Source organism: Mustela nivalis, assembly GCF_964662115.1.
Source record: "Mustela nivalis genome assembly, chromosome: 3".
Classification (NCBI taxonomy): Eukaryota; Metazoa; Chordata; class Mammalia; order Carnivora; family Mustelidae; genus Mustela; species Mustela nivalis.
Window position 1 is genome coordinate 37,720,245 of NC_139022.1, and position 12,957 is coordinate 37,733,201.

Here is a 12,957-nt window from a genome sequence, read left to right on the forward strand (position 1 = left end):
TTTATTTATTTTTAAAGATTTTACTTATTTGTTGAGAGAGAGAAGGAAAGAGAGAGAGAGAGCATGCACAAACAGGGAGAGGAGTACAGGGGAGCTGCAGAGGCAGATTAAGAAGCAGGCTTTCTGCTGAGCATGGAGACTGATGTGGGACTTGATCCCAGGGCCCTGGGATCATGATCTGAGATGAAGGCAGATGCTTAAGGGACTGAGCCAACCAGGTACTCCTAGATTTATTTATTTTAGAGAGAGAGAGAGAGCACATGTGCGAGTTAGGGGAGGGGCAGAAGGAGAGAATCTCAAGCAGACTCTCTGCTGAGCATAGAGCCAGATACACAGCCCATCTCACAACCGAGACCAGGACCTGAGCTCAAACCAAGAGTTGGATGCTTAACCAACTGAGCCACTCAGTTGTCCCTCCTCAGACCCATTCTTCTCTCCATCTTTTCCATTTCAGTGTATAACCCCACCATTTATCCAGTTACACAGGCCTAAAAAAGATCAGTTTTCTACCTGTCTTCACCCTACCCACATCCTACAGCTAATCCATCAGCAAGCCTTATTGGTTCCCCCTTCAAAAGTATGTCTAGAATCTGATTCTCCTCCACAAGCCACTATCCTTCTATCCTTGCTTCTACCCTTTTATCCTCCTGATAGTCGTAATCTGTGACCCACGCTTCATGGTGGGAAGACACTTTTAAATATGCCAGGTAAGGCCTCTAGTTCTAAGCCGAGACTACCTTTACCAACCCATATTGGCTCCTGTCCTATCATGGTATCTTTTCCATAGGCTTTTCACTATTCTTTAAACACCCTAAGCCCATATCTTCCTTGAAGCCTTTCACCTACTCTTCCCAAGATGGAATGCTCTTCTCCACATTGTCCCATAGCTAATCTGCTAACCTTGGTTTTCAAGATCAACATGGCTGGTCATTCTTTATCCCTTTACTCTACTTAATGTTCTTTATAACACATGTCATTACGCGACATTGTATCACTATATCATTGTATCATTTCTTAACTATTTTTTTTGGCTTTTCCTATGAGAATATGTTTCCATGAAATCAAAGATCTTGCATGTCTTACACAGATCTCATTCTAGCACACAGAACAGTAATAAACACTTATTAAATGCCTAAGTATTTGTTAAATAGGTTAATGTGATTATGCCACTCACACAAACACATAGGCTCAGTGAAACACAGATGTAGGCAGAGATGCACATGCCATGGGTATAACAATACTACATGGACACACCCAAAAAGACACACATGCCTCATAAAGAAACACACTCAAACTCCTTAAAACATTCAGACACTTCTCCTTGCTTTGGGGATAAAAAGATCTCCGACATTGCTAATATGCTTTTGCACAATATGACCCCGCTCTATCTCTGTAGCACCATCTCCAATGCTCCCCACTCAACCTGTTCACTCTAGCCATGCAACCTCCTCTCTGCCCCTTGTCCCTGACGTATTCCTCCACATTAAAGTAGTTTTGGTGTACCCACCATTTGGAAGGTTCCCCTTTCCTCTTATCCAACTTTATTTCCACTCATCATTCATAGGTTAGAACAAGAGGCCTTTCCACATGGGAACACTTGCTGGACTCCCTAAAAGATAGACTCTTCTTATTTAAGCTTGAGACATTCATGAATGGATAAATAGATGAAAGACTATCAGTGATGCTGCTTATGGTTATTGGGCCTCTGAGCACTGCTGAGTATTGAAAGTATATCTTCACTTGATGCTGCAGTATTTCAAAAGTAATTAGAACTCATGTGCAGTTAAACATGAGTCACATTCCCCCAAGTGCAAGGGATACAGTCAGAGAGATGGAATGGACTGGCAGGCTTTGCATGCTTTCCATCACCATAATGGTGACAGAGATAAAGATGGCACTGCAGAAGTTACCAGTGCTTCTATTTACCTACTGATATTTACTGTGTTCCCCCAGGAAAGCCAGTAACATCATTTACTTCAGATAAGGTAGGGTTGACAACGCGCTGAACATTAAAAGGAAAAGCACCTGGATAAAACGAAAACAACACTATGTCCTGGCAAGGAGAAAAGACGGATGGGCTATAAATAAATGTGAGTTCATTAAACATCAGCAAACAGCTATGGCAAGGATTGGCATGGTGTGCACTATGTCATTTTCATGAGCATATTTTCTAAATATCATTTCCAAAAAGAGTACATAAGAAAAGGTTTTTAGGAAAACCATTTTAAGAGGCATATCCTGAAATGTGAGAATTCAGATTTCTTCAAGTACCAATTAGTTCAATAGCTACTTACTCACTTATTGGAAAAGGAGAGAAGCATGCTTCTGTAATTTTAGAATCTGTCAGATAGCTCAGCAACTAACTCACAAGTCAATGAATAAACTCCTTTAGGTAACACTGGTTCCCTATTGATGTGGGATTCTGAGATTTTAGAGAAGTTTGGGGAAGGAGGACCAAACTCCCAATATCCAAGGTGTTCATGGGAACAAAATGCATTTGGACTCTGCTGCTCACTAATTGTATAGCTCCCCACATATTGAAAGGGAAAATCTGTGGGTCCTCAAGTAATGGGAAGCCAAGAGCCAGAGCATCTGACATATAACACAATAAGGCCAAGTGCTACATTAGACATGGACTAAGCTTGTGTCTCTCCTGTCATCCTTAATTAATTCTGAGTGAATCTGCCTTACACCCATAAAGGGTTTATTCTGGCTTATCTATATTTTACTAGTGATTTCTCCTGCCTGTTCTGCAGCCAGACAGCTAACTCTCCATTTGGCTGTGCCTCTCACTCAAACATAGTTGTACCCTCACTCATCAGCACACCAGCAACTGCTGGATCACCAAGAAGCTGACAGTGACCTTCCCTGAGCATCTTCTGATTCAGTGACTTCTGGATGGCTCAGGAGCTCTCAAAAAGAAGCAAACAATAACGCTGTTGAAGCTTCCTGGCATAAGAAAGCAACTTAACAGTGTCCTATGAGATACATGAAGATAACATAGCTTAGCTTTGTTTTACCCATCCCAAAGTTTATACCGAATTGTAAAACAGTAATTCCAAACTTACTTTTGAAGGTTCTAAGTTGAATCTTTGTAGATGGATATTTCAAGAAAAGTAAGCTTATTTTTCAAAAACAATTTCGGTTCTCTTTAACATAGATACGTTTTAACTTAATAAAATTTATTGTTCAGGCACATTTCTATGTGGATGGATTTAACAGCATCTGTTCTCAACACTTTTATACTTCAGGGACAAAAAAAGAGAAGTGAATATACTACTATGTTACAAAACCATAAGTGATCTGATGGGGCAAAAGCAAGGCTTAAGTTAAAGTCATGACACTCCATCTTCAATCAAGAAATTCTTCTTCAAGGGGGCGCCTGGGTGGCTCAGTGTGTTAAAGCCTCTGCCTTCGCCTCGGGTCATGATCTCAGGGTTCTGGGATGGAGCCCTGCATCGGGCAAAAGAAATTCTTCCTCAAATAAGTGCTATTTCAGGGGCACTGGGTTGCTCAGTTGGTTAAGTGTCTGCCTTTGGCTCAGATCATGATCCCAGTGTCCTGGGATCAAGCCCCACATCAGGCTCCCTGATCAGTGGGGAGTCTGCCTCTAACTCTGCCCCTCCCTCTGGCCCTGCGTGCTCTCTCTCTCTCTCTCTCTCTCTCATACTCTCTTTCAGATAAAGAAATAAATTCTTTACAATTAAAAAAAAAGTGCTATTTCAACAGACATGTGACCTAAGCCTTCGGGTTAGGCAAGCAAAGGGGAGGTTAGCCAAAGGGAAAGCAGGCAGGAAAAGATCAAGATAGAAAGAATGGTATAACATCTCACATCAGGAATATCAAAATGTAACAACATCTGAAATCTTTGTAAACACCGGGATAAGAAAAAATGATCAAAGCAGACTCAAAATTGCCATTTCCACATGGAGAAAGAGGATAAACATACATGATTTTTCCAATGATTTAACTGTCCTATAGCTGAGGTTTGTGGTAAGGTGAGGTCAAGTTTGATTTATGAGATTATATTTAAATTGCTTCCTGAGGTAATGACAAGAGACAGGTAGGAGAATGTTAATATAAGATATATTTAAGAGATAAAATTTAGACCTCGACTCTTCAACAAAGCATAAAACACAAAATCTTTAGCATCAAATAATTTGGCAAGTGAAATAGGGTTTACATCAAATATAATTGAGGCCAATGAAGATAAATATGCCAATGTGTTATATTCTGTCTTCCTTACCATATGCAAATATCTATTTCTTAAATCAGCATTTATTTCCTATAAAATACTTGGCGAGGCACAAAGATTTTTTAAATGAGCAAAATGAAGTCATTTTTTTTTCCACAAAAAGGAACAGATGAGACAAATAAGGATTTTAATGCCATGAAACACCTTTTACATAAAGGATGACACAGGGAAATTATGAGAGCAAGGAATACAGAACAAGAGTTTCACAGCTCCTTCTTAAGAAGAACTCGCACTTAGACTTTCTTAAATAACCCTTGGGTGGGCAAGCTGGGGAGTGCCTTCTAAGCTGAGGGACAATCATAGGCAAGCACAACAATGATAACAATATAGACCGTTAGGGGCTAAGTATAGTTTGTGGGAATAGCAGGATGTGAGGCTCAGTAAATAAGGAGCAATAAGATCAGCAAGACAAATTTGTCATGTTGGAGTTTCCTATCTTATAATCAAAATAGCACCATTGAAGGAATGTGAAGATAGGAAGCACCATTATCAGAATTGCATTTTTGAGACTCACTCAGTTGTAATGTAAGAATCTAAGCTGGATTATCCAAAGGGCAAACAGAAGTGGGGATTCAGGTCTACCTTTTATCTCTTTAGACTGTTTAATAGTTTTCTGAGGTATTTGCGATTGGAATAGACAGTAGAGTATGAGTTGGAGAAGACAGGCAGTAAAATGAACACAAATTGTTGGAAATAGGCAATGGGTTCACATAAACTCTCACCCAAAATTCAGGACTCACTCCTACTCTGACTAATATAAATACATTCATGAGGAAGATGAAATAATGTATTTGAAATAATAACTCTGTGTCAGCTTATATGGCTGTACAAAATTACCACTAATTTAAATGGCCAGTAATTAAATGATGTTATTTCTCCTTCAGGAACTGACAGGAAATGAAAGCAGGCAAGCCTACACATATCCACACACATGCATACACACACACGCACACACACACACAAACTACAGAAAAAAAAGTACATGTCAGGATGGGAGGAATCTTAAATAAATCCTATAAACCATTCAGATTTTTTTTTTAAGTAGTTTTTCCTCACCCAGCACAGAGTCCAATGTGGGGCTTGAAATCAAGACCCTGAGGTCAACACCTGAGATCAAGACCTGAGCTAAGATCAAGAGTTTGATACCTAACCGACTGAGCCACCCAGGCACCCCAACCATTCAGATTCTCTTTTTTTTTTTTTTTAAAGATTTTATTTATTTATTTGACAGACAGAGATCACAAGTAGGCAGAAAGGCAGGCAGAGAGAAGGGGGAGCAGGCTCCCTGTTGAGCAGAGAGCCCGATGCAGGGCTCCATCCCAGGACCCTGGGATCATGACCTGAGCCGAAGGCAGAGGCTTTAACCCACTGAGCCACCCAGGCACCCCATTCAGATTCTTATAGGACTCTATAAATCACTTTCCCATATACCATTTGGTATATTATGACTAAAACAGAAATCTCAGACAAATCAGAGTAAAATCCTAAAAAATACAAAGGTCTACAGGTAAAGAAAGTTTTTAAAATAAGGGAAGGTTGACAGAGCAAAATCTGCTGAATAATTTTCATTGAAGGCTGTACACAACATGGAGCAAAAGAAGCAGGTATCTTACCCTTTCCGTCAGGCAAAGAAGAAAACAATCCAGCAAGCAACAGTGAACTAATATGCAGTTAAATAAACAACCAGAAAGAAACACTGCTGTTCAAATGCTTTTTATATAGCTCAACCAAGCTGACCGGCTTAAAGCTGGAGAAGGAAGTGCTAAATACGTAACAGCCTGGGGCCTCAGTGGACCCAAATAATAGTTATTTCTGAGTAGGTCAAGCAAGAGTCAATAAAAAAGAAAGCAGGAATAAATGCTGGGTTCATAGCAGGCTAATAATGCCCTTCTGGGATAAGCTTGGGTTTCAAATTGCCAGAATCAAATACTTACGTTGCAAATACTTTATTATAGACCACCATTTCTGGAAGTATCAGTTGAATAGCAAAGAAATTGATAAACTGTGAAAACCAGAATCATCTTTAATACAGACTCTCCAAGTCAGTGTTTTCCAACATGGGTAGAAAAAGCACTTGCAATTAAATTGCAGAGAAATTTATTAAATATAGATTCTTAGGTACTACCTCAGACCATAAAAAATCACCATAATTTTTTAAGTGAGAACCGGGAATTAAATTTTTTATTAAACTTCCCAATGGTTCTGTCTTCAAATATATAAAAACTGTTTTGTTTGTGTTGTTTTTCGTGTTTTTTGTTTTGGGGGGTGTTATTGTTTTTTGTCTTATTTTCAAGTGCCATAGTTCATTCATGAATGTCTGGATAGATGAATTCATAGATAGGTGGATGGAGTTGGATGGATGGATGGAGGTGGATGGGCAGGTAGATGGATGGATGGATAGGGAGGTGAATGGGTGGGTGAATGGATGGATGGAGGGAGGAAGGTTTGGGAGGGAGGGTGAATAGGTGGACTGATGGGTTGATGGATGTATCAATGGATGGATAGCCAGCCAGCCAGCCAATTCTCGATGAAAAATTCCTTTTCTTTTGCCATAAGCAAGAGCTTAAGTGCTTAACTGACACCATACTAAAAACATAGACTGTTTAGAAAGCAGGGATTTTTTGAGATAGAACAAACATACATGCCACACTTAGGTAATATGAGAGGCAGCTTATAGTCCAGTACCAAATTGTGTGGCAAAACTCATGCTCCCAAGGCCAACCAAAAGATGGACTTGTTGGGGTGCCTGGGTGGCTTAGTGGGTTGAGGCTCTGCCTTCAGCTCAGGTCATGGTCTCAGGGTCCTGGGATTGAGCCCCACGTCGGGCTCTCTGCTCATTGGGGAGCCTGCTTCTCCCTCTCTCTCTGCCTGCCTCTCTGCCTATAAATAAATAATCTTTAAAAAATAAAGAAATAAATAAAAAGATGGATTTGCCCATGACTCCTTCTACTCTCTGGCTTGCCTACATCCCTTCAAGTAGTTAGGATATGATATAGTAATCTATCAGTAACCCACTATGATTTACTAGGTAAACCCTTTTACAAATTCCATAATAAAACATTTGTTGGAGACTTTGGGGGTAGTTTCATTTATACATTTCCTCAAAGTGATGAATATGTTTTGTTTTCTGGTGGGAGAAAATGCAAAATAACAATAAATGCATACACTTGGTAGAATATTATATAAACAAGTTCTTCAGCGTCATGTAGTTCCTTCTCTCCTAAGACTATGAATCTCTTACAAATATCCTGGTGCTACAGTGGAACTGGGCGTCTGATGAAACCAGCAGGTGAGTGGGGTCAGCTTTGCAGGGTGATGACAGTTATCAATGAAACACTACAAGACTTGATAGGCTTGTGAAATACACCATGATGCAAATCCTGAAACCATCAACTCGCCTAATTACTGTGAAATCCATCTCGACAGACCATGTATAGCATGAAACTGAATATGAAGGTAGTGAAATTAAAGCTACAAAACATGTTTCTAAAGACATATACATAATTTACCAACCTGCTCTAATTTATATCAGCAAATCCTTCCCTCCTGATGGGCACTGCCAAGAGTAAAATGACTGAAACCTCCATTGTCTGCTTTTTTCCCACCCCCCAAATTATAATTTTTATATTACTTTTATTTATTTAGATAAATATAAATATAAAATATATTTATTTTATATTTTGTATTATTTTTATTTTTATATTATAGTGTATATAATATGTTATATATATGCCAGATATAATAATACATATAATAAAATTATAGGCTTGGGCAGGTGGGCATTTGACAATTTTAATATTATTAACAACAGTGTTTACTTAGTCAACACTCCTGGTAGAATAATAATTTTTGACCCAGAGCCTTGTGAGGATGTTATTTACAAATGACAAATTACTAACTTTAAAAGTCTAAAAATTACCTTAAAAAAAAGAAAAAAGAAAGGATAAATGGTCAGACTCATCTCTTAAATGTTAGAGTTACTTCTGGAGCCCAAACTGGTACTTGCTAGTCATTTCATCCCTAGCAGGAAAGCACAAGGGTGGCCAGAAGAAGATCCAGCTTGCTGCTTTATTTGGAAATCACACAGCTTTGTGTCCGACTGACCTTGTCAAATTCCAGCTGTCTCCAACACAGAATCTAGGATAGATTCAGGTATTTTCCCCCTCTCCAGCTGACCAGCAGCTGCAAAAGGAATGACGCTAAAGGGGACAGTGTGTTAAATAAGCAGGTAGTCTTCAGGCTGGGGCCATGGAGGACCCAGAGAAGTCACCTCAGTATATTATTTCCTTTAAGATTCATTATAGTAAAAATATAGCAACAACAACAACAACAACAACAACAACAGATCTAAAAGTATCTGTGTCTTGGAAAATATGTGGGCTTGTATTGTCCTTACCAACATGGACTAATTTGAATAAAATGGGAAATAATCCGTTTTTACTTATAAGACTAAAAAGAAAGAAAAAGGAGAAAGAAGAAAGATAGGCAGGAAGGCAGGAAGAAAAGAAGAAAGGAAGGAGGAAGGGAGGAAGGAGAATTTTCCGCAGCGAGTACTTTTGGTTATCAGTGATTAATCGTTTCTCCATGAATCAATTATAAGAAACACTGGCCCTGTGATTTCTGGACAGACTATTTATTTTTCAAGTCCATCAGTGTGTTTCTTTAAGAAAAACAAAAATAGGGGCGCCTGGGTGTCTCAGTGGGTTAAAGCCTCTGCCTTCGGCTCAGGTCATGATCCCAGGGTTCTGGGATCGAGCCCCGCATCGGGCTCTCTGCACAGCGGAGAGCCTGCTTCCCTCTCTCTCTCTGCCTACTTGTGATCTCTGTCTGTCAAATAAATAAATAAAATCTTATTAAAACAAAAAGAAAAACAAAAATATCTATGATTATAGGTTAAGAGAGAAGATTTTTTTTTAAAGAAGCATTTTGTGTGTGTGTGTGTGTGTGTGTGTGTGAAGCTTCTTATCAAAGAGAAATTACATCCCATGTAATTACCACAAAAATACTGACAAAGATGTTTCCTGTAAGCCCTGAAAAGTTACTTGAAGAATTATCTAAAAATTACTAAAAAGCAGGGGTGAAATAATTGGTTAGGTATTAAGTTATATACCATTCTTTCTTGGGGACCCAAAAAGTCCTTACCAATAACAAAAATCTACATCCAAACTCTGGGTTTGCTCACATTCATTATTGGCATAACACAGCCATGTTTAATCAAAAGGACCCAAACTTCAAGTCACTGCAAGGCATTTTCTAGGAAACTAAACACTGAAAACTTTTTTCTTTCTTCCTTCATTTTGCTAGGAGACCTCAGTGCATTTGTGGATTGTCTTGTAGACTAGACACGTGCTGGGGAAAACGACCTTTGTGTATTTTTGCATGACTGAAGCGTACTACATGTCAGACAAGCATATTACTGTCAGACTAAGTTTCTAGAAAAAAAATTTACTTCCATGTAGCTGCCTTTCACTCCTTCCATCCTTGGTACAACTTCCACCAAGTACATGCTTTGTACCTTCAAATATTCAATTATCTTCCTCCAATAACATTCCAAAGTCTGTATTTTTTCATTCCAGAATATAGCACTGCCGACTTTTAAGATTACGCTGATTCAGTAGTTGTGGTAATTCTGGCTATTCTTCTCCATATTTTTAAGTGGTCTGTAATAGAGATCGGTAGCATTCTGATTTAGCTCTTAATAAGATTATCCTAATTTGAAGCAGATATTAGTCTCAAATCTGTGCCAAAATGATAGCTGAAATTGAGATGATTTTATACATGTTTATGGAAGCCATTTCATCATTTAGTTTTATAACCAAGAAGTTATGTAGCATTTTATGAAATTGCTTATTTAATATGTGAGTATGAAGCGTGCTATTCCTCAAGAAATTTAATAGAACCAAATATAGGGCAGGCTTATCTATGCGTGTTAATTACACAGATTAGTCTATCCACTTACTGATCAAAACGTTATCAAGCACTCTTTTAGGGACTACAGGTAGAATCCCTGTCATAAATGTACTCCCTACTTTTGTGCAGTGCTTTACAAGTTTTTATAGAAGTAACATGCCTTTTGCTAATGAAATCCTGATAAATATAAAATTAATATGACTGCCACTTTATTAGTATAAATTTATAAATATAAACTTAAATGTTATTTATAAAACTAATAAGAATATTGATGCTGCTATTTTTTAAATTTTTATATTACAGTGATAATATCAGCTCAGTCTCTCCAGTATTTATTTCTGTCATATATATTAGTTACACCATATTAAAAAAAACTATTTATTCAGGGATTATTTGCAAAGGGTAGCAGTTATTTAACTACTTATTATGACAAATTTGGGATACTCCTCATGTAAACAGAGATAAAAAGAGAAGCTTTATTTAAAGATATACACAAAATGAATTCATCTGGTAGACTGTGCTAAAAAAATTGTGGTATTCAACATGGTAAAAATATAGTATAACATTCAATCATATATATTATAACTTAAAAACTTCTTAGTTTGAAATGTTTTCAGACTTAGAGAAAAGTTGCAAAAATAGTACAGAATTCCCATAGGTTTTTTAGCCAGCTCATCCTAATGTTAACATATTTTTTACCCATAGAGCCATGTCAAAAATAGGAAATTAACATTGGTACAAGTCTATAAACTAAACTATAAACCTAATTTAAATTTCAACAGTTTTTTCACTGATGTCCTTTTTCCATTTATAGGATCCAACCCAGGATCCTAAATTGCATTTTTGTTGTCAGTCATCCAATAGTTCACTTTCTCAGTCTTTCCCTTGTCCTTCCTGACACTGTTGAAAAGTACCAGAAAGTTATTTTGTAGGTTATCCTTTAATCTGTTTGATATTTTCTCATGATTAAAAGGAGGTTCTACAAGCAAAGACTAATGTTTAATTGCATCAATGATGATGATATCATTATAATTATTATCTGCAGCTTGATCTAATTCATCAATTTGAAAAGATATATGCTAAGAATTCTCCAAAATATGCCTTTGTCCTCCATTCTCCCTTTGGGAATCCAGAGAGACTTGTACACAGTATTCCACACATTTTGTGCTCTTTTCTGTATTTTCACAATTTTTTTTTCTCTTAGGCATCAATCTATTTTCTACAGACCTGGACTCCAGGTTTTTAATCCTCTCTTCAGCTAGACCTATGAGCTACTGTACCAGTCATTAAATTTTTTTATTTCATTTACTAATTTTTGTAAACTCTACCCCAGCTTTTGTTGTTGTTTTGTTATGTTTTGTTTTGACCTATGGAAGCCTCTATCTTGTAACTCCAGTATCTGGATTAGTTGTCTGTGCACTTCAACTGTTTGTTTTCTTTCTCAGCTTTTGGTTATTTCATCTTAAATCTTGGAAAAAGTTGGTAGTCTTTTTGATTGAATGTTGACCATTTATTATGAACACATAATGAGGCTCTAGATGTTGTTACAGACTTCTAGTCAGGAGGTCTAATGCTTCCAGCTGGCAGAGGAAATAGAGACAGACTTCTTAGATATAGTTAAGGCTGTGTTTCAGAAACACTGAGAGCTCATCTCTCTCTGATGTGCTCTTACTTCATTTGTGATAGCCATCAGGGATTTCAGCAGAAAGCCTGAGGTGTTCAACATGGCCTGCCTTCCTTAATGGAGCCTAAAACTATATTATATCGTTTCCATTGCATTGTGACACTCCATAAATCTTTGGTTCCCATTTTAGCCTTTTTAGTAGCTGATTTCCTTTTACTTTGTTGTGTATATACAACTATTTTCTCCAGAATCTTGTTCCATGAAGTGTTGTCTTCCCTGGTGGCTTTAATACTGTTCTGTTTCTGTTCTCTCTAGCCCAATGTCATGGCATAGGCTCTGAGCTACTTTTTCTTTGGGATTTCTTTGTAATACCAGTAACTGGCAAATGCCCTGAGCTAAAAAACCGTCCATAGAGTATACCTTTGTGTTTTTTTCTTTCTCTAAAGACTGTGAGTCTTTCAGATATATTTTTTAAAATAAGGTTTTATTGTTTTTTGTTTATTTTTTTAAATTTGTTAAACTCTTTTTTGACAGACATGTTAGCCAGATATAAGCTACTACATCTTAGCCTGAAGATGAAATCCTATTTTAGTCATTTTACTGTCTTAATTTCTCAAACATAAGTCTAATTCCAGTATACTGTACCTACTCACTGAAGAGAAGAACTTGAGTGGTCTTGGGCCCTTCCACTATTCTGGATTTAAGGGCTAAATTCCCTCCTCCCTCAAAAGGCCCTCTCTAAGTGCTCGCCAGCTTGCTCCAAAAGTTCTTCTCATAAAATTCCTCCCCTCTTCTACATTTTGAGATTTCCAGATCCTTGAAGTTGGTTTTAGTGATCTAGCCTCCAATGAACTTGAATGGAGTATATTTTCATTCATTTCTAATCAAATCTGAGACCAGTTGAGTCCTTTGAAAACAATTTGTTACATTTCATTTAAAATATATATTAAAGATGTATTAATTAACTCAATGGGAAGAATCCTTTCAGAAAGTATATGTATATCAAATCATCACATTATGTACTTTAAATATCCTACAATTTCATTTGTCAATTGTACCTCAGTTAAACTGGAAAAACATTTTAGGAAAAAATTATTTTATTTTTAAGGATTTTACCTATGTGTTTGAGAGAGAGAGTATGAGATGGGGGAGGGTCAAAGAGAGAAGC

At 37.4% G+C, this 12,957-nt stretch overlaps 1 long non-coding RNA gene across 4 annotated transcripts in view; it reads right to left on the reverse strand.

The window, feature by feature from the left end:
* LOC309861338 overlaps nucleotides 1-12,957 on the reverse strand; it is a 650,329-nt gene that overhangs the window by 167,744 nt on the left and 469,628 nt on the right. The gene's annotated exons all lie outside the window — the stretch shown is intronic.